General features: G+C 33.6%; 3 non-coding genes across 3 annotated transcripts; all 3 read right to left on the bottom strand.

The window, feature by feature from the left end:
* Nucleotides 1-277: 277 nt before the first annotated feature.
* Nucleotides 278-361, bottom strand: Trnal-cag (transfer RNA leucine (anticodon CAG)). The gene has a single exon. It is a non-coding gene; the product is annotated as a tRNA-Leu (tRNA).
* A 3,160-nt stretch (nt 362-3,521) lies between these two features.
* On the bottom strand, nt 3,522-3,605 carry Trnal-cag (transfer RNA leucine (anticodon CAG)). Its single transcript has one exon. It is a non-coding gene; the product is annotated as a tRNA-Leu (tRNA).
* A 3,339-nt stretch (nt 3,606-6,944) lies between these two features.
* Trnal-cag (transfer RNA leucine (anticodon CAG)) lies at nt 6,945-7,028 on the bottom strand. Its single transcript has one exon. It is a non-coding gene; the product is annotated as a tRNA-Leu (tRNA).
* Nucleotides 7,029-21,094: the final 14,066 nt, after the last annotated feature.

Below are 21,094 nucleotides of genomic sequence, written 5' to 3'. Positions count from 1 at the left end.
ACATCGCCTATATACATGTATTAGGTACCATCTAGTACCTTCTTAAGGTAAATTATTTTGAACTGTTTTAAGTTAACAACTTGCAAACGTTTACGCGGGAAGGCAATTGATAAACAGAACGATTTCACTGGAAATAGATTACATAATCTTAATCAATATTAAAGTAAAGAAAGAAAAGGTTAAAAACAGATGAAACAGATAACAATATCTTAATCAACATTAATGTGACTAAGGAAAAAGAAGCTTTAAGAAAATAAAAACTGAATGAAAACTGATTTGTCAGAAGTGGGATTCGAACCCATGCCGGGAGAACCCGACTGCGACCTGAACGCAGCGCCTTAGACCACTCGGCCATCCTGCCTACGTAAACGTAATTTCAAAGTATACAAAATATGGATTTTCAATATATGTAATAGACCCAAATTTATATTTGAAAATATGGAAGATTCTTTCAGGATATCAATGTAAACCTAATGAAGCTCTACCAATAAATTAAGATTATATACTTCGTCAAATTTAGTTCATTTGATATAGGTTCTTTTTTTCTTTTAAATGTTTGTATCTAAAAATAAAATATTTTAGTGAAAGATGCTCATTGGATGTCACTAATCCCTAATTATTCAAGAGTATTGTTTTTGCGTATTTCTAAACGAGTCACATCGCCTGTATTACATGATTTAGGTTCCATCCAGTATCTTCTTAAGAATTATTTTGAATTGTTGTAAGTTAACATCTTGCAAATGTTTACGCGAGAAGACAATTGATAAACAGAATGATTTTACTGGTAATAGATTACATATAAACTTAATCAATGTTAAAGTAAAGAAAAAAAAGGTTAATAATCTGAACAAAATGAATTGTCCGAAATGAGATTCGAACCTACGCCGATTGCGACCTACATGAACACAGCACCTCAGAACGCTTGGCCAGGTGTAAAGATCAACTAGACCCACGTTCATGATATCAATTAACGCATACATAAATGAAGCTCTACAAACAAGGTAAGATTGTATATTTAGTCCAGTTAAATTAATTTCATCTTAAAGTTTGTATCTAAAAATAAAATAGTTTAGTAAAATAGTTTAGTGAAAGTTGCGCAAAGACTGATTATTCAAGAGCGTTGTTCTTGCCTATTTCCATACGAGTCACATTGTCTATTTACATGGATTAGGCACAATCCAGTACCTTCTTAGGGTAGATTATTTTTAATTGTTTTAATGGTACATGCTAAAGGTGGATTAAAAAATATTTAAATTACTTAACATATTGATCAGGAGTACGAGAAAGATAGTTGAAGAATAGTATGATATGGTGAAACAGATTACAAAATCTTACTTAACTTTAATGAAAAGAAAGATACGGAAGCTTTAAGAAAATGAAAAGCTGGATAAAAATGATTTGTCAGAAGTGGGATTCAACCCACGCCGGGAGAACCCGACTGCGAACTGAACGCAGCGCCTTAGACCGCTCGGCCATCCTGACTACGAAAATCTTAAGTTAAACAATATGATGGTAACGCAAGTGTATTTTCAATATATGCCCGTAAGATATAACTTTTCAAACATAAATTATATCCAAAACATAAAAACAGTAAGATTATATATTAGTAAAGTTTAATTCATTTGATCAGGATTTTCTACTTCTAAAGGTTGTATTTAAAAATAAAATGATTTAGTGAAAGATGCGCATTGGATGTCTTTAATTCCCGATTATTCAAGAGCATTGATTATGCCAGCCTACACATGGCTTAGGCTCTACAGGAGCACTAACCAGCACTGGCTAATGTTGCAAAGGGTATGGCAGAAGAAAGTTGACAAATGTCATATGTTCTTGCGTAAAATAGGTTGTATGTTTTAATCAACATTAATGTAAGGAGAACAGAAGGAAGTGTTTTGCAAGAAGTGGGATTCGTACCCACGCCTGGAGAACCCGACTGCGACCTGAACGCAGCACCTTACACCGCATGGCCAACCTGACTACGTTAATGTTAAAATTATACTAAACAAAGATAAAATTTGTTGGTAAACACGCAAGTGGATTGCCTGTATGTGATTAGCGTACATTCCAATATTAATTCAACAGAGATAGTTTTTGCCTATTTCTGTACATGTCACATAGCTTACAAACACTGAATAGGCACTTAATGGTACATGCTGAAGATGGATTAAAATGCATTTAAATAATTGAAATTTTGTACACGAGTAGAAGGAAAGACTATTGACGAAGAGAATTAATTGGTGAAACAGATACATAAAATTCTTGATTAACAGTAACGTAAAGAAAGTTAAAGGAAGCTTTAAGCAAATGAAAAACTCAATAAAAATGATTTGTCAGAAGTGGGATTCGAACCCACGCCGGGAGAACCCGACTGCGACCTGAACGCCTTAGACCGCTCGGCCATCCTGACTACGGGAATCTTAATTTAAACAATATTATGGTAAACACGTAGATGTGTTTTCAATATATGTGCGTAAGATATAACTTTGCAATGATAAATTAGATCCAAATATGAAAGATTCTTTCATGATATCTATGTAAACATAAACATAGTAAGATTTTATATTTAGTCAAGTTTAATTCATCTGATCAGGATTTTCTACTTCTAAAGTTTGTATTTAAAAATAAAATATTTTAGTGAAAGATGCGCACTGGATGTCTTTAATCCAAGATTATTCAAGAGCATTGATTATGCCAGCCTATATACATGGCTTAGGCACTACCCAGTACCTTCTTAAGGAGCACTAACCAGCACTGGCTAATGCTGAAAAGGGTATGGCAGAAGAAATTTGACAAATGTCAAATGTTCTTGCGTAAAATAGGTTGTATGTCCTAATCAACATAAATAGAAGGAGAAAATAAGGAAATGTTTTGCAAGAAGGGGGATTCGTCCCAAGCCTGGAGAACCCGAGTGCAACCAAAACGCATAACCAACCTGACTACGATAATGTTAAAAGTATACTATACTAGGATCGAAAAGTGGGGTGAAATTTTAATATATGCACGTAAATATGATATAACCGTGTTACTCTCCTCAATATGTTTCAAAAGTGTTGTTTTCTTCTTTTTTCTATATGAGCAGTATGTATGTTCACATGCAAGAGGCACTAGATAACCAACATTTGCTAAAATGGTTCTGAAATATTCTAAGTTATATCTTGCAAATGGTATAACAGAATTTTAGGAACATGACAAATGCCATATGTTCTTGGATACAATAGGTTGTATGTCTTAATCAACATAAATGTAAGGAGAAAAGAAGGAAATTTATTGAAAAAAAATTAAGTGGGATTCGTACCCACGCGGGGAGAACCGACTGCGACATGAACGCAGCGCCTTAGTCCGCTTGGCTATCCTGACTACGTTAAGGTGAAAGTATTATCATAAAAAGATCAAATTTGTTGGTAACTGCGCAACCGGATTGTCTACATGTGATATAAGCGTATATTCCATATTAATTCAACAGAGCTTAATCAACATGAATAGGAAGCTTTAAGTAAATGAAAATCTGAATAAAAAGAACTTGTCAGAAGTGGGATTCGAACCCACGCCGGGAGAACCCGACTGCGACCTGAACGCAGCGCCTTAGACCGCTCGGCCATCCTGACTACGTTACTGTATAGGTAATATCATACAAAGATAAAATTTTGTTTGTGATTACGCAAGTGGTTCGTAAGAAATAATTGTATGTTCTCGTTATAATTCAATTGATGCCTTTTTCTACAGAAGCAGTATTGCCTCTTCACATGGAATGGGCATGGAAAGATTGATGCTGAAATGTTTCGAATTATAATCTTGCAAAAGGCGGCGAGGGAAGGCAGGGACTGTTTTGTCAGGAGTGAAAGTTAAACTACTTGACGATGGTAAACACGCAAGTTCATATACTAGTAACCAGAATGTATTAAAGTGGCAATTTTGCCTATTGACATATTCAAATGGAACAGATATTAATTGACAGAGGCTAAACGTTTCGAATTCTAATCTCCTCCAAGACAATGTGTTTTTAATTATTACCATTCAAAACCGGTTACTGAAGGAGCTCTTATCCTGTTGTAAGGACCCGTTTTAGCTAATGTCTTGTTGGTATATTAATATACATGTTGCGATTTAATCTTCTTTTGGGTCCTTTCAGTTCTGCACATAGAAGAAGGTCGTTTGCAAATAGATGCCAGGGTTGATTTTGCTTCTGATCGAAGGAATCCTCGATTGTTTAACATTCCATGTGAAGCCACTACGTTTTTACAGGAGATCTCTAATCTATAATCCTTGTTTTTTTTTATGATCGGCACCTCCCGTGATACGATAAGCGGAGATAGCCGAACCATAACGATCTGAACACTCGCTAAAAAATATCCGATAGTGATCGATATTTAGCTAGACGGTCGAAGGGAGACAACAAGGTATAGCGTTGATCTCAATAAACAAGGAAAGATAAAAGAATCGATTTTTGCCCAATTCTTCAGTATGTGTAACGACTGAAGGCAAGGAAGGTGTAGGCTGAACTTGAACACATAAGATGAACCTGGAAATATAAAGAAAAAGGAGAACACAAGCAAAATAAGAGGAGTGGAGGGTGGGATATTAAACATCAGCAAGTAAAAACAATCGAGGATTCCTTCGATCAGAAGCAAAATCAACCACAACGTTAAGATATACTGGTGGAGGCTGACCTAACCGCCACATGTCGAGAATTTGGAACAACGTGGAAAAATTCTTGTCAACTGTCACCAGTTTAGCAAACCAAACCCTGCCTGTGAAGCTGTGCCTTAATTTCTGCCAACCATTAATTAAAACGAAATTAGATATTAATTGCTTGCTCTAGTAAAATAGTTAATAGTAAAAGTAATGTATTCATACAATTGTCTTGAGTTGTTCTTTTTAGTATTATTAATTTCTGTGCCAAGCTATCTTCAGTAACTGATAAATATTATAATTGATATATTGATCATCAATAATGTAAAGAATGAAAGAAAAGCTTTACAATAAAAAAGATGTGTAAACTCAATCAAAATGTTTTGTCTGAAGTAGGAAGTTGAACCCTGCGGAACCCGACTACGACATGAAAGTAGCGCCTATGACCGCTCAGGCATCCTGACTACTTTAATGTTAAAGTTATATCATGAAAGGTTTAATTTTGTGGTAAATATGCAAGTTCATAGAAGAGTGTTGCATTGAAATGCTGTATGTTCCTATTTCTTTTTGAGTACAATGGCAGTTTCACATACTAAGATACTAACGTGTTCAGGATTAAGATTTAATGTTAAAATCTGGCAAAAGTCTACAAAAGAACACATCTGACGAATATTTTCATTTCGGGTAACCTACTAGGTTACATATCTTTATGAACATTATTGATTCTGAAATGCTTGCAACAGGCGGCGAGGGAAGGCAGGGACTGTTTTGTCAGGAGTGAAAGTTAAACTACTTGACGATGGTAAACACGCAAGTTCATTTACTAGTCAACCAGAATGTATTAAACTTTAATTTAAAGTGGCAATTTTGCCTATTAACATATTCAGATGGAACAGAGGCTAAACGTTTCGAATTCTAATCTCTTGTAAGAAGCTACGAGGGAGGAATACTGATAAATATTATAATTGATATATTGATCATCAATAATGTAAAGAATGAAAGAAAAGCTTTAAAATAAAAAAGATATGTAAACTCAATCAAAATGTTTTGTCTGAAGTAGGAAGTTGAACCCTGCGGGACCCGACTACGACATGAAAGTAGCGCCTATGACCGCTCAGGCATCCTGACTACTTTAACGTTAAAGTTATATCATACAAAATTTAATTTGTGTTAAACATGCAAGTTCATAGAAGAGTGTTGCATTGAAATGCTGTATGTTCCTATTTCTTTTTGAGTACAATGGCAGTTTCACATACTAAGATACTAACGTGTTCAGGATTAAGATTTAATGTTAAAATCTGGCAAAAGTATACGAAAGAACACATTTGACAAATCTTTTCATTTCGGGTAAACTAGATTACGTATCTTTATAAACATTAATTAATTTGAACTATGTAAAGCGCCTTTGAACGTGAAATTGATCATGAAAAGGGCGCTATATAAATCTGGTATAATAATAACAATAATTAATGTATAAAGGAAGATTTGAGATTATGAAAAACTAAATAAAATGATTTTTCTGAGGTAGGATTTGAACCCACGACGGGAGAACCCGAATGCGACCTGAACGCAGCGCCCTAGCCCGCTCGGACATCCTGACTACGTATACGAAAAGTTAAAGTATAGAAAAATGAAAATATGGTGGTAAACACGATGGTGGCTTTTCAGTATATGTGATTAGACCCAAATTTATATTTGAAAATCTGAAAGACTAAATAAAATGATTTTTCTGAGGTGGAATTCGAACCCACACCGGGAGAACCCAACTGCGACCTGAACGCAGCGCCTTAGACCGCTCGGACATCCTGACTACGTTACTGTGTATGCGATATCATAAAAAGATAATATTTTGTTTGTGATTCCGCAAGTAAGATATAATTGTATGTTCTCGTAATCATTCGACTGTATTGTTTATGTCTTTTTCTACAGAAGCAGTATTGCATCTTTACAAGGAATGGGCATGACAAGATTGATTCTGAAATGTTTCGAATTATAATCTTGCAAAAGCGGGAATGTTTTGTCAGGAGTGAAAGTTAAAACCTTTTTATATGGTAAACACGCAAGTTCATATAACCAGATCGTATTAGCCTAAGTGCCAATTTTGCCTACTGACTCAGACATATTCAAATGGAATAGATATTAATTGACAGAGGCTTAAGGCATATTTTGAAACGTTTCGAATTCTATTCTTGTAACAAGCTACGAAGGAATACAATTGACAAATGTTATGACAGATATCTCAATCAGCATTATGTAAAGAAATGGAAAAGAAGTTTTAAAATAAAAAAAAAATCTGAAAACTCAATCAAATGATTTGTCAGAAGTGGGATTCGAACCCACGCCGGGAACACCCGACTGCGACCTGAACGCAGCGCCTTAGACCGCTCGGCCATCCTGACTGCCTTAATATTAAGTTAAAATACACAAAAATAAAAATTTAGTGGTAAACACGGAGGTGAATGTTTGAATATCAATAAGACCATGAACACCCAAATTCATATTTGAAAACATTGTAGGGATAATACACGTTTTTTGTGTATTAACATCTGCAGAAGCCCGCGGGATTGTTTGTGACCGAGACCGGAGGTCGAGGTCACAAACATATCCCAAGGGCTTCTGCAGACGTTAAAACACAAAACAAACGTGTATTGTCGCTGTTCTAGCATAAACAAATATTTCACGACGATTTATGTATTGTTTTCATATGTGATGACTTGACGATTCCGGTACATTTTTTATTTACCATTCCTGTTGTTCTTGGAAACGGTAAAATTGTTTTAAATATCCGTATCCAGGGCCCGGAAATAAACACCACTATCAAAAGCACATTCTGAAGGTTTTTAAGCGATTTTTTTATCTCTCGTTATTACAAACATAAAATTACCAATAATTGTTCATATCATTTCACAATTTGGAGGACTCTATCACAATTTCAAGAATAACTTTACATTCGAGTTATGTTGAGTACGGACACGCAGTTGGAGTACGGATGAGTACGAATGTAGTGTCATATTTCCAAGCTATTTATATAAATTCTTCGAGAAATTAGATAAAAACATACCGATTGATACTTACCAAAATCATAAATATGATACCTAAAAACAAAGAATCGCACAGGTAAACACGCGATTCTTTAACATTTACGGTTGTCTACAAAATCTGAATTGACGCAGAGTTCTAAAAGGGGAGTAAACAAAGGAAGAAACGAGTACGAACAATGTTGGGGGCAGCGCATTTGGCGTTAGTTACTGATACAGTAAAACATTCTATGGTTTAGATTGCATCTTTAATGCTTCAAGAACACGGGGGAGGAAGTGTTACACGAAGGATGGAGTTCTTCTGATAACCTGTCATGTTTTCTTCTGATAATTGTTACGGAGTTCCTGGAAAACGTTACAGAATTCTTCTGATACCTGTATGACAAAACAAGGAATCGGTCGGCAAAATGGTAATTTTCAATCTTTAAAAGAGAGAATGGGGTGTAAAACTAAAGTTTGATGGTCAAGGTTGCCTAATGATTTGTGCTATGTGTTAGAAAAAACTGTTAAGTCTAATAATCAGCACCACTTCTTTGAAATCAAGACATTTTGAGTAAAATGTCGAAATCGTTTGCTTACTCATACATATTTATCTACTCATTCACGTTTTTCATCCTCACCACACGCAATATCTTATTTTTAGTGCAAAGCTGCAAACATAAACCACTATCTAACAATTTTGTACCCGATTTTTCAAATGTTACGGAGTTCAGGTGATAACTCTGAAGATGTCACAGAGTTCTTATTATAACTTTTTTTACTGCCAGTGTGTTTCTTGAGCTATGTTAAGATACTTTTTAGCTAATTTTATTATTTTGAAAGGGTGTTAATCATGTACTAATGTAAATTTTTTATCCAAGGCACAGTATTGTGGTTATATGATGTGTGGTATGTGTGTTTTTTTGAGTTCCAATGATAACGTTTTAGTGATATATTTTTAATTCTAACTAGATGTTACTTTTAAAGGGACTGCGTACGCTCATAATGATGATCTAGCTAACTATTCCTCTTACTTTATACTATTTCCAACTAAACTCAAAATGCACCTCTATTCATCTTGTAGCATTTTTGCAAACGCAAAGGTCGTTTCTGGTGAAGGATTGATATAGATAGCACTTTAAAATTTATATTAATATGCATTATGATATTCTTTAAGACAAAGAGTATATGCATGTATGAGGGTGAAAAGTCCCTTTTTGGTACGCAGTATTCAGCGCATTGAAAATTATATGCAATCTGTAAGATGCTATGACAATATCAATTAAGTTTTATCGCAGAATTTACGCCAGTCACATTTAAATTCACCCTCTGTGTAATGTCGCATTGTGACTGTATTCTTTCAGCGTCAACTTTTAAAATTCTACTATATGAAGCATTAGAAGAATTATGATGGTAAAGTTATAATTATGTTACTGATAATATATAGCATTACTATCATCATTATTACATTCTTTATGAAAATATTGATATGAATACAATTGTATCCATAGTTTGTGAAAGCGTTCGGATTAAGGTCAAATATTTTGGGTATATAACTTAATGAAAATGGTCATGCGATAATAAACAAAATCGCATACACACAATTATCCTTGATAAATCATATGTATATTGTCATGTACATTTGACGCTATAAGTTTGGTGTGTTTTAGTATAATTTCTTGTCGCCGTTTACGTATTAATTAGTTATTGTACGATTTTTTTATTATGGAGTATAATCTACTGTCGTGTGGCAAATTATGGTCCCTAATCAACAAATATCATACAATAACAATTTTAATTTAGAATCATTTCCTTCCTGTCATTATATGGTCACGCATGGTTTAATTTTGCCACACGGCCTCAATGTTGTAAATTCAGCATTTAGGATTTGATTTCAATTCAGTGATCAATCCAAACGGAATCCACTAAACCGTGTTCATGAACATTGGCACATCCATTGATAGAATGAATAATACAATTTACTGCATTTGTTACCCATTCGTATTTTACTATATACATGTCATTATACTGCACATAGTTTTAAACTTTACAAAAGACTCAAAACATACATTATATAACCACAATACTGTGACGTGGGTAAATATATTACATTAGAACATGAACATGAACATATTAACACCCTTTCTAAATAATAAAATTAGCTAAAAGGTATCATAACATAGCTCAAGAAACACCCTAGCAGTAAGAAAAGTTGTCATAAGAACTCTGTGACATCTTCAGAGTTATCACCTGAACTCCGTAACATTTGAAAAACCGGGCACAAAATTGTTAGATAGTGGTTTATGTTTGCAGCTTTGCACTAAAATTGGCATATTGCGTGTGGTGAGGATGAAGAACGTGAATGAATAGATTAATATGTATGAATAAGCAAACGATTTCGACATTTTACCCAAAATGTCTTGATTTCAAAGAAGTGGTGCTGATTATTAGACTTAACAGTTTTTTCTAACGCATAGCACAAAACGTTAGGCAACTTTGATCATCGGACTTTAGTTTTACACCCCATTCTCTCTTTCTAAAGATCGATAATTACCATTTCGTCGACCGATTCCTTGTTTTGTCATACAGATATCAGAAGAATTCTGTAACGTTTTCCAGGAACTCCGTAACAATTATCAGAAGAAAACATGACAGGTTATCAGAAGAACTCCATCCTTCGTGTAACACTTCCTCCCCCGTGAAGAAGAGGTTTTTATGAAAGAAACAAGACGCAGATACCAGATGTCAATCTGCGCAGAATCACATATACGTCCCTGGGAAAGCATTTCAATAAAAATCGGGTATTAACAGCACGTGAACTGCCTTGTTTGCACACGATTTTTCTCCCGTTAATACATGGATCCAGTGAAAAAAATAGATTTTATGCAAGAATAAAGATTCTTTCATGATATCAATGTAAACATAAACGAAGCTCTACACGAACAGTAAGATTATATATTTAGTGAAGTTTAATTCATTTGATAAGGATTTTCTTCTTTTGAAGTTTGTATCTAAAAATAAAATATTTTAGAAAAAGATGCGCATTGGATATCTTTAATCCCTAATTATTCCAGAGCATTGGTTTTGCCTATTTCTATACGAGTCACATAGCCTATACAAAGTGGATCAGGCACTATCTGGTATCTTCTTAAGGCGAATTATTTCGAAAGTTGCCAACGTTTACGCGGGAAGACAATTGACAAATAGAATGATTTCACTATAAATAGATTACATAATCTTAGTCAATATTAAAGTAAAGAAAGAAAAGCTTAGAAACTGAATTGTCTGAAATGATATTCAAACCTACGCCAGGAGAACCCGACTGCGACCTGAACTCAGCGCCTCAGACCGCTCGGCCATCCTGATTAATTAATGACAGTCCACTGACATTAATATAAAGATTTCAATTTGGTGGCACACATTAAATTTAGGTTAAAAAGAGTTTCATTAAACCAAATCTATTTACCTTACATGAGACCTATTTTAGAATATGCATCTGTCGTTTGGGATGGCTGCACTGAATATGAAAAACTTTCACTAGAAAGACTTCAGTATGAAGCTGCAAGAATAGTTACAGGTTTAACCAAATCAGTTTCTATCAATAAACTTCTTGTTGAAAAAGGATGGGTGTCACTTTCTGATAGGAGAAAAATTCAAAAACTAATTACAATTTTTAAAGGACACAATGATCTATTACCAGATTACTTAAATAGAATTTTTCCAAACATTGTTACAGAAAATATACCGTACAATCTACGTAATAGTGAGGATTATATTACCATGGCTAGGAGAACCCAGATATACTCAAATTCATTTATCCCATTTTCAATTTCCTTATGGAACAATCTTGAACTTGAAATCCGGAATTCACCATCACTAAGTATTTTCAAAAGTAGATTAAAGAAAAAGTTTCAACCACCGCCGGTTCCTTCTTATTATCTTGTGGGTGAAAGACGTTATTCAGTATATCATGCAAGAATAAGAAACAATTGCAGTAACTAAAACAATGACCTTTTCTTAAATCACCTTCGTGAAAATTCTACATGTCACTGTGGAGCCATATGCGAAGATGCTGAGCATTACTTTTTTCATTGTCCAACTTTCAACGAACAACGCATAAATCTATTTAGGTTGACACGACATTTTCATCCTTTGAACTTGGACTGTTTGTTATTGGGAAAACATGTGCTGTTACCAGAAGAAAATGAAGAACTATTCATCGAAGTTCAAAATTATATAAGACATACTAATCGTTTTTAATAGTGATTGGATGTGTATCATTAATAGTCCTTAATTACATCCCTCGTGACTCAAAAACTCGTTTTTAATCCTTCTGGAAACTGGCATCAACTTCTTCAATCTGTCCAAGCTATTTTCTTCTTTCTTATAAGGTCTTTAAAAAATCAAAACATAAATGTTGCTCGTTTACATTGTATTTTGCTCCTTTAGGTTATGATTGTCAGCCGATCAACTTTTATATGTTTTTTGTTAGGGGAGGGCATTCATTAATGTTGCAAGAACTTGTTGCCCAATCCTTTTTGCTTTACTTCTTTATGCTGTGTATATGTTCTGTTATTGTAAATATGTATAGAGCAAATAAAATATGATTAAACTAAACACATGCAAGTGGGTTGAAACATATCTACGTAAATATCATATAATCGTATAGCTCTTCGCAATATGTTTCATAAGTTTTGTTCTCTCCCTTTTTCTATATGAGCAGAATGCTTGTTCACAAGGAAGGAGCAATAACAAGTGCTGGCAAAAATGGTTCTGAAATTTTCTAATATTAAAGTTATATCTGGCAAAGCCTTATTAAGTACCATATTGTTTGCAACGCATCATTTATCTATAATATGTAAGTAAGACTGTAGATTGGTCTCAATAAAAGAGACTGACCGATCAGTCATATATAATTTCGTGATCGACCACATTAAATGCTTTACGGAAATAACACTAGAAAACTACCAAAAGCACGTATTGAAAGGTTTTTTTTTTAAACTTTTTTATTATTATTTTTTTATTTTTCGTTATTATAAACATGACTTTACCCATAAGTTTGCTTATTACTTAGAAATTTGGTAAACAGGAACAAAATTTGAAGAATAATAACATTCGAGTAATTTTGAGTACGAACACATTTCGAGTACGGATGAGTACGAGCGTAGTGACGAGCTTTCAAGATTTATATGAATTCTGCGAGAGATTATATTAAAACATACCAACTGATACTTCCCCAAATCATAAATATGATTCCTAAAATCCAACAATCGCAGAAGTTACATGCAATTCAATACATTCAAGGTTATCGACAAAAACTGAACCGACGCCGAGTTAAAAAATAGGAGTAAACAGAGTAAGAAGCGAGTAAGTACATTGTTGGAGGCTAGTAACTCATACAGTAAAACATACTTAAGACTTTATGCTACAAAAAAAAAAAACAACTTCTTATTATACAAACAAGACGCAGATACTAGATTTCCATGTGCGCAAGGATATATGTCCGTCCCCGGCAAAGCATTTCAAAAATAAAAATCACGTATTAACAGCACGTGAATACATAGGCGGATAGAGTGAAAAAAGTAGTTTTCATGCAAGAACTCCCAATCGTAACACCCTGAAAGCTTTTGTTACAATGGCCTATTACCAGTCGTATGAAATATTGGTTCGTTTTGAATGCAACTTCATGCAAAACTGCGTTACAGTGTAAATAATATATAAAATCATTTGTTATAATAACTGCAAGTTTAAAGTAAACGGAAGTAGAATATTATTGTAAAATGGTTGATATCTAATCCCTCTTTTACATTTGGTTCTATTCTATAAGAATTATCCGGCGATGCCTGTTGTGATTCAAATAAATTATTCATGTTTTACGTAAACAAAATGCATATAAAAAACGAACTTTTTATGGAAGCTTGTTTTTAACAATTGGTGAAATTGTATCAGAATTTTGATTTTAACAAACTGACATTCCAAAATGTCCGCGCAGTCTGGTCAGGATCCATGCTGTTTGCTTTCAAAGCCTGTTGCAATTAAAGAAACCGGTAGCAAACAGCATGGATCCTGACCAGACTGCGCGGATACGCAGGCTCGTCTGGATCCATGCTGGTCGCAAAGCCACTATGTTGGTTTTCTCAAGGCACGGCTCATTTACCTGAAGAGAAAATCATTACTTTCAATATCACACTGGTTATTCGGGTACCTACTCGAGTGAGCGATACCGCCCTCGTGTGATTTATATACAGGTAGGTTGTATAGGGTATATAAAAACAATGCCAACGTATGACACATATTTAAGCATGTTGAACATTTTAAAGACAGAATCGTCCGAGGAAATGCATTAATTCGCACTGGTGAAAATATCAGTCCCCAGTAATACTGATATGACTACAAAATTTGAAGAAATGTAACGAAATTCATGTAATTTGACGTTTTGAGACGTATTTTTCTTTGTTCGAAGTTGAGATATCTGAATTTGCCACTCTCCTTGGTAAAACTATGCATACTCAACTACAAAACGAATGGATCGTGTACCTGCAAGTTATTTTTGTTGATAAAATTTCAATTATATGCATCCTGTCGCTGTTTTTGATGGTACCTCTGACGATGGATGAAAATAAACAATGATACCTACCCGTTTGCACATGGGTACTGTCCTCGTTATGTCAATGATCATTTATAAAACTCCCCGCAGCGATTACTTCCGCAATACGGTACACTTATTTGTCATCAATGTTATGCTGCAGCAATTCATTTCATAAACACATACGATCGACAGAATCAAACGCTTTCTTGTTTTCTTGGTTTGTGTATACTTTAACTTACTCCCCTTAGATTCATAATCACCATTTGCAATACAGAAGTAGCAACAGACGATTTTCAACATTTTGATGATAAGCAAATTCCTCGATGCTTGAATTGTTCGACAAACCTGCAAACCTACTAAACTTCATGTCCTCTTTACCTATCTTAATCAAGCGCTTAGCTACCTTTACGCAAATACGCAGCTGCGTAGTGAAATTCTGGCAACTATACACAATTAATTGGCTAGTGTCATGCAACGGAGATGGCTTCATACACTATCATTGCTTACTTCATATTGTGTTTGATGTACAGTAAACTCCGGTTTTAGCGAACTCATCGGGACAAGCAAGTGCGTTTTCGTTATAACCTGAGTTTGTAATAAAAATAAAGCGAACCTGTTTCTTATAGACATTATTTATATAGCAAACTGATTTATATGATTAGTTGATTTAACGTGCATTGAAATTCACCAATTGTCTTTGTAGTTTTATAACAATTTAGGTACAGTTTTGCAATTTATCTCATAATCCTACTATCTGATTGCTTATTTTGTAATAATCCTGACCATGTGAAATATTACAATCATACGCTGTCTAGGAGGAAATTTCTATAACAAAATTATAATACAGTGTTAACAATTAATTAAATGTTGGTTGAGAAATCGGAAAAAAATTACATTTTCAAGGCTGAAAGCTTTTGAATATGACTTTTTGTATAACACTGCAGACGTAATTTGTCTCGCATAATATTTACTTTATCTTGAGCTGAGCGCGAAACTATTGTAACGGTATATTCGGTATATAAATAAAAAAAAGATATAATAGCTTCACGCTCAGCCTTTGATATCATAGAATTATGTTATAATTGTACTTAAGTGTATGAAATTATCAACTATTATTCCATAGAAAATAAAATTCAATAGAAATCCATTCATTACACCTAGTTAAATCTTACGCTATTGACACCGGTACAAGTCATACGATATTACAGTATTTGACAACCAATTCACAGTGAGATCAATATGCTCTTTCGATATAATTGGTGATTTAATATTTCCAATGCGTATTACGTAACTAAATTATATGTATAATATTTCGAAAGACCTTAAACAACATTTTTAAAAATCATCAAAACAAGATTTCAGTGTAATACTTGGTTTTACATGTCGTTTAGATAATATTATATCAACAATCCCACTACGTTTAAATACTTGTTTTATGATTCAATATTGTTGGTACGAAATCTGCCCAATGCTAATATTAAAGCCTGAAATTTTCATAGTTTCGCACTTCGCCGTTATGATCTCGCGCTTCGTCTTTCACGCTTCTCTGTCATGGGAAGGCGATACCCGAAGCGCGAGATCAAAATGACAAAGCACGAAATGGAGTTGTTGTGTTTTGTTGTTGTTTTTTTCTCGAAATTTTTCGCTTAACTACCGTGATGCTTAGCTTCACCATCGTGATTTTCGCACTTCACGCTTCACAATACGCAAAGTGTTCACAGCACGAAATCACGATGGCTTCACCATCGCTATCTCGCGCTTTACAGCTCGCCAGAGATAGAGATGCATGAAGCGCTAAGCGCAAGATCACGATTGCAAACTGCAAAATAATTTAAAAGGAGTAAGAAACATTTTGCAGAATACTGTTTTAGTTGAAGAAAAGATAATAATACATTTTAACGAAATTGACATAATGCAGATGTCGATGACATTCGCCGAAATATTTTCCCTATGCAAGGCATCAGTTTCTTATTTGGTACATTTGTAACAATATCATGAAACTTAGCATATCTTTGTTGACTAGTATTCAGTTTTGAGTTATGGCAAAATTACTTTTAAAAACTCTCGAATATATACTTATACACACATCTCTTGTTATCCAATCATAATGATGTTTTGAAAGTGTGTTACCACCAACCATCTGTTCTGAATACTGCACACATATAACATGGATCAATGAACCACAAATTGCACGTGCAATATTACACACATACCTAGTAAAATAATACATTTTATATAAAAGATTAAGAACGAATAAGGTTTTCGTGCAATGTTTAGCTTCAAATACACGCCAAAATGCACCATTTGCGGTTCTCAGATGAAAAAAATATCATGGGGAGGATACCAAGACCCCTACGCATTACCTCTGCGTACCGTGAAGAATGCCCTAGCTACGCGCCTGTTAATAGAACATCACTTTTTCCAACACCTATTGTTCATGAAAGTTCTATCATAACTTAAAGTAACGATGAAAATAAAGAGGGAGTGTAATAGTTCCTAGTAAAATGCTAGTCAGTTGTGGTCTGCTACCCTAAAATATGCTCATGTCCGCACAATAAACCCCTACTTTCGGTTTCGATCCACAAAACTTGCAGTGTGGAGTGTAGGCCTATAAATATAAACTATCTCATTTCATGCATCAGGCCCGGATCCAGGGCCCGGCCGAGTGGGCCCGTGCCTCCCCAGTTGGCCGAGAAGTGACATACTCATCAAAGATGCACCCTACTATTTTGGCAAAGGAATAATTATTTCTCAAAATTTAGACCCAGAAATATAGCAGAGGCCACCATCTCATACCTGTATTTCAAAATTTTCCAGGGGAGAGCCCCTGACCCCCCAATCAATAGGGAAGTATCGTACCCCTCCAATACTTCAAAATTTAAACCTAAAATACACCAGAGGACACCATTTCCTGCCTGTATTTCAAAAATTTCCAGGAGTCTCCCTGAAAACCCCGGAACCCCTGCCTAACGTCTAACATGGGCAAAGGCACCCCCTTCAATACCTTGCAGTGTTGCACCTCGGCAGTGATGTCTTCGTTCAAGACTGGTGCCCCCTTGAAGAAGCACAATTTCGACCGAATTACTGGCTTTATTCCTCAAAAGTTTCAAAACGAAGCTTAGAAACATTGGTCGATTGCAATAAAATATTTGACAAAAATCATAGAATTTCAGAACAAATTTAATTTTGTTTTTGCTATGAATATTTTATACCCCGTAACAAGTTAAATAACAAGACACAATGTACGGAAGCAATATTCAATTGAAAGTACACATAAGAATATGTCTGTGTAGATGGATCTTGATACTAAGTTGATAGCGAATTTGAAGCGAGGTGAGAAGTTTTTCTCCGGATAGGCTGCTTCCAGTAGCTGGAGGGCATAAAAGACCAAAGTTTTATCTTTATCTTGGCTGGTCATTGCATGTTATCGCTAAATTAGAAAATGGGTCTGCCTCAATGTAATGCTCATTTCAAAAACGAGGACGGTATCCGCTCGATTGACAGAAACAACGAGGATGGTACCATGGTACATCGTCAGAGGTATCTTTTTTTCTACACACTGTCTTCGTAAAAATCGATCTAATTTTACTGTGATTCCAGTTTTTGTGAAATGAAAGTAACGGCTAACACATAGAATGACTGCTTTTCATTTTCCTAACAAAAATTTCCTCATATAAACCGAAATAATACCATCAATCGTGAAAATATATACCATCGCCTTAAAATATCTTCATTTTCGCAGCAAAAAACGTATTTTTTTTCACAGTTATTCAGATTATATTAGATAGATATTTGACATGGATATACATACCGAAGAATATTCCTCCGGCCAATAATCGATAGCGGTCAGATTTTCTATATAGAAATAAGAAGGGCATGTACACATTTTACTTAATAACAAAATTACTAAAAATAAGAAACCTTAGGTGCAAACATATTACCAAAGTTCAACATTTGATTCATCACAAGGTATTTTTTAATTAAATTTTATCTTAATTTTTGATTCGTTCTTCGCATGAAGTTTGATGCCATCATTTCGTCATTTTTCCCTTCTTTGTTTCCATATAAAATGTGCAAAAAATCTCATACATGCGTTTCTTCAATGCATTTTTTTGTATAAAACCATTGATATGAAAGCTTAGGTGCAAGAACTTTCCTACTCTCATTGAATTTATCTTTTGAATGATATTTATTTCATTTTTGTGAAATAAAAATTTGATTCGTTCTCAGACGGTTTATTTCCACTAATTTCGAAGAAAAATTAACTTCAGCGCGAAGTTGTTGTTGTAGCGTCATAAGCAGACGATATTATAGTATGCCGCGTGAACATGCGGTATTGTGATCACAAGGTTAAAGTAATGATTTAATCATTTAATGTAATTTTACTTCGCGAGTAATTCATTTTGTGTTAATATCACAAAAACAATATAAGATAAATACTGCATTTTAATATTTCGGTTCTAAAAGAAAGAGATGCGCATTTCTTCTTATGTTGTTGTTCTCACCTTATTTCATATACATTTAAATATCAAGTGTCAATTATGCCAATTATGTCAATTAAACATTAAAAGAGATAGCTTTCCTATCGACCTTGGATCACAAATGCAAACTGTCCTAAAAAAGTAAAATACAGAATTTTTTGTATATATTTTACTTCATAAATTTTAGTAAATAAATTTCAAGGTCCGCCTTGATCAAATTAAAGCTGGAAAATATGTCCGGAGCATTTTTTTGTGTACAAGAATGCTTTTGCAATGTAAATAATATCTGCATTTAAAACAGAATTGAATTTTACTTCAGTAACTTTATGATATATTTTTGTTTTCGTGAACATTTTACCTGGTTTCATGATCTTTTCAGTTATCATAAATGTCGTCGTGATTAACTTACTTTCATAATTTATTGTACATGTTCAATTCAAGATAATTTTACATGAAACAAATTTCTATATAGAAGTAATAAAATGTTGTATGCATCACGCATAAATCCTTTTTATTGGACCTGTAATAAAACTTGCCAATTACCTCTAAATAAGGAACGTTAAAACAACACAGACGTTTATAATACTGATAAGGCTATATTTGCGTTTTGAATATAATACGGGTATTTGTTTTGTAATTACAAGGTAAAATTATCATGGGATTTTAATCTTTTGCATAAACAGTTTTCATATATTGGTGGAATATGTGTAGTTATATTAAAATGAATAATGTCTGCCTGAATACGGCAAAATACCTGTACCACGCTGATTGCCACTATCTCTTTTTTTTTTTTAAAAATTTTACAAACATACCATAATTTTCGATTCATTAAACTTCCTATTTTGTCTATATGTTAAGAATTACTGAATTGATATACGTGTGATGTTCAACCATTTCAGATTAAAATAATTCAAAACCTACACCTGTGTAATTATAAATTGTAAACAGCTGTTTAAAAAAAAAAAAAAACAACAAAAAAATAACTTACGTATGTATTTTTGTGACATAAGAATGGACGTGGTAGTGGCAGCAGGTATAATACATATCAATCAGACAATTTTAAAATATATTCGTCAAGTTTATTAGTATTTTGTGACTTCCCCGTTTGATATTTGTCTTTGTTTTCCTTTTTTTTTGGACAAGAATGTATTATGGCCGTAAAAGTTATAAAATCGGATAAAACATGGTTCGATCTTCTTTTTTTTGTACTTAAAGACAGCGTTATTTAAAACAATGTAAAATCAGACCATATTTCTTAAATATATATGTCAGATTTTATTTTTCAACGGCAGCATATTTTATAGATGGGAGACGCCGTAAAAATATCAATGCTAGTGCTATATAAATATAAAAGGATGTGTCTTTGGGTACGAACCTCCTTTTTTCTAGAGATTACGAGTCATTTACATTTCAGATTTGGTTGAAAATGAAAAAAATAAATAAATGAAAGACTTCTTCGATATTTGCCTTTAACTTGAATCTAAATGGTTTACAGATAGCAATGTTCAGACGATTTGTTACATTGTTTTTCGAAAACATGTTAAAATATACATTCTTCTTATATAAGAATATGTATGAAAATAATTTTATATGAAAATATGGTTTTTATTGCTGATAGATATGGTCTATTGATATAAAAATTAATTTAATTATTATAAAATAACATGTTAAAAATGCTATGGTTCAGAAAATTACATATTAAACATTCATTTGATAAAAATGACTACTTTTATTTCTAATGAAAATCCCTTTTCCATAATTTGTAACTCCAGTGATAATTCAAGCTTGTTTAATTATCTTATGAAAAACCTTCTCTTTTATTACACTTGATATTGAAATAAACATCCAGGTGACAATACCCGGAGGCAGTAGATATCGACATCGCAATACCGGTCACCTGTTACCAATATATGTTACCAATACCAAATAGCTGTTGTCTCCCCTGATATCGATTTTCTGCAATATCGGTCATGAGGTCAATTCTTCCTCATGGTTAAGGTATGATATTACACATTCAATACTAAAACTTTTCAAATCTTCAGTTAAATACGGAATAATAACCTGTTAAATGTGTGAATTTCCTGTTCGCCAACATGTACATAAATCACATGAGGGCGGTATCGCTCACACGAGTAGGTACCCGAATAACCAGTGTGTTAAAACGATAAAGGGAAGTAATTAATAAACAATGGATTCACTTATATTTCCACAATATTAATTGATATTCAAATTATCGAAAATAAGATTTAAAAAAAGGATTAAACATATTTCATAGTCCTAACCAAAAATAATGTAGCCGAATTATAAACGAAGGCATTATGAGCCTTTTAATGTCATCAAAACAGCAAAATTTAATGACGAATTTTGCATTCAATACA

Source organism: Mercenaria mercenaria, chromosome 7 (assembly GCF_021730395.1).
Source record: "Mercenaria mercenaria strain notata chromosome 7, MADL_Memer_1, whole genome shotgun sequence".
In the NCBI taxonomy this organism is placed as follows: domain Eukaryota; kingdom Metazoa; phylum Mollusca; class Bivalvia; order Venerida; family Veneridae; genus Mercenaria; species Mercenaria mercenaria.
Note: the sequence above shows the minus strand (reverse complement) of the source record. Positions and strands in the feature narration are given on the sequence as shown.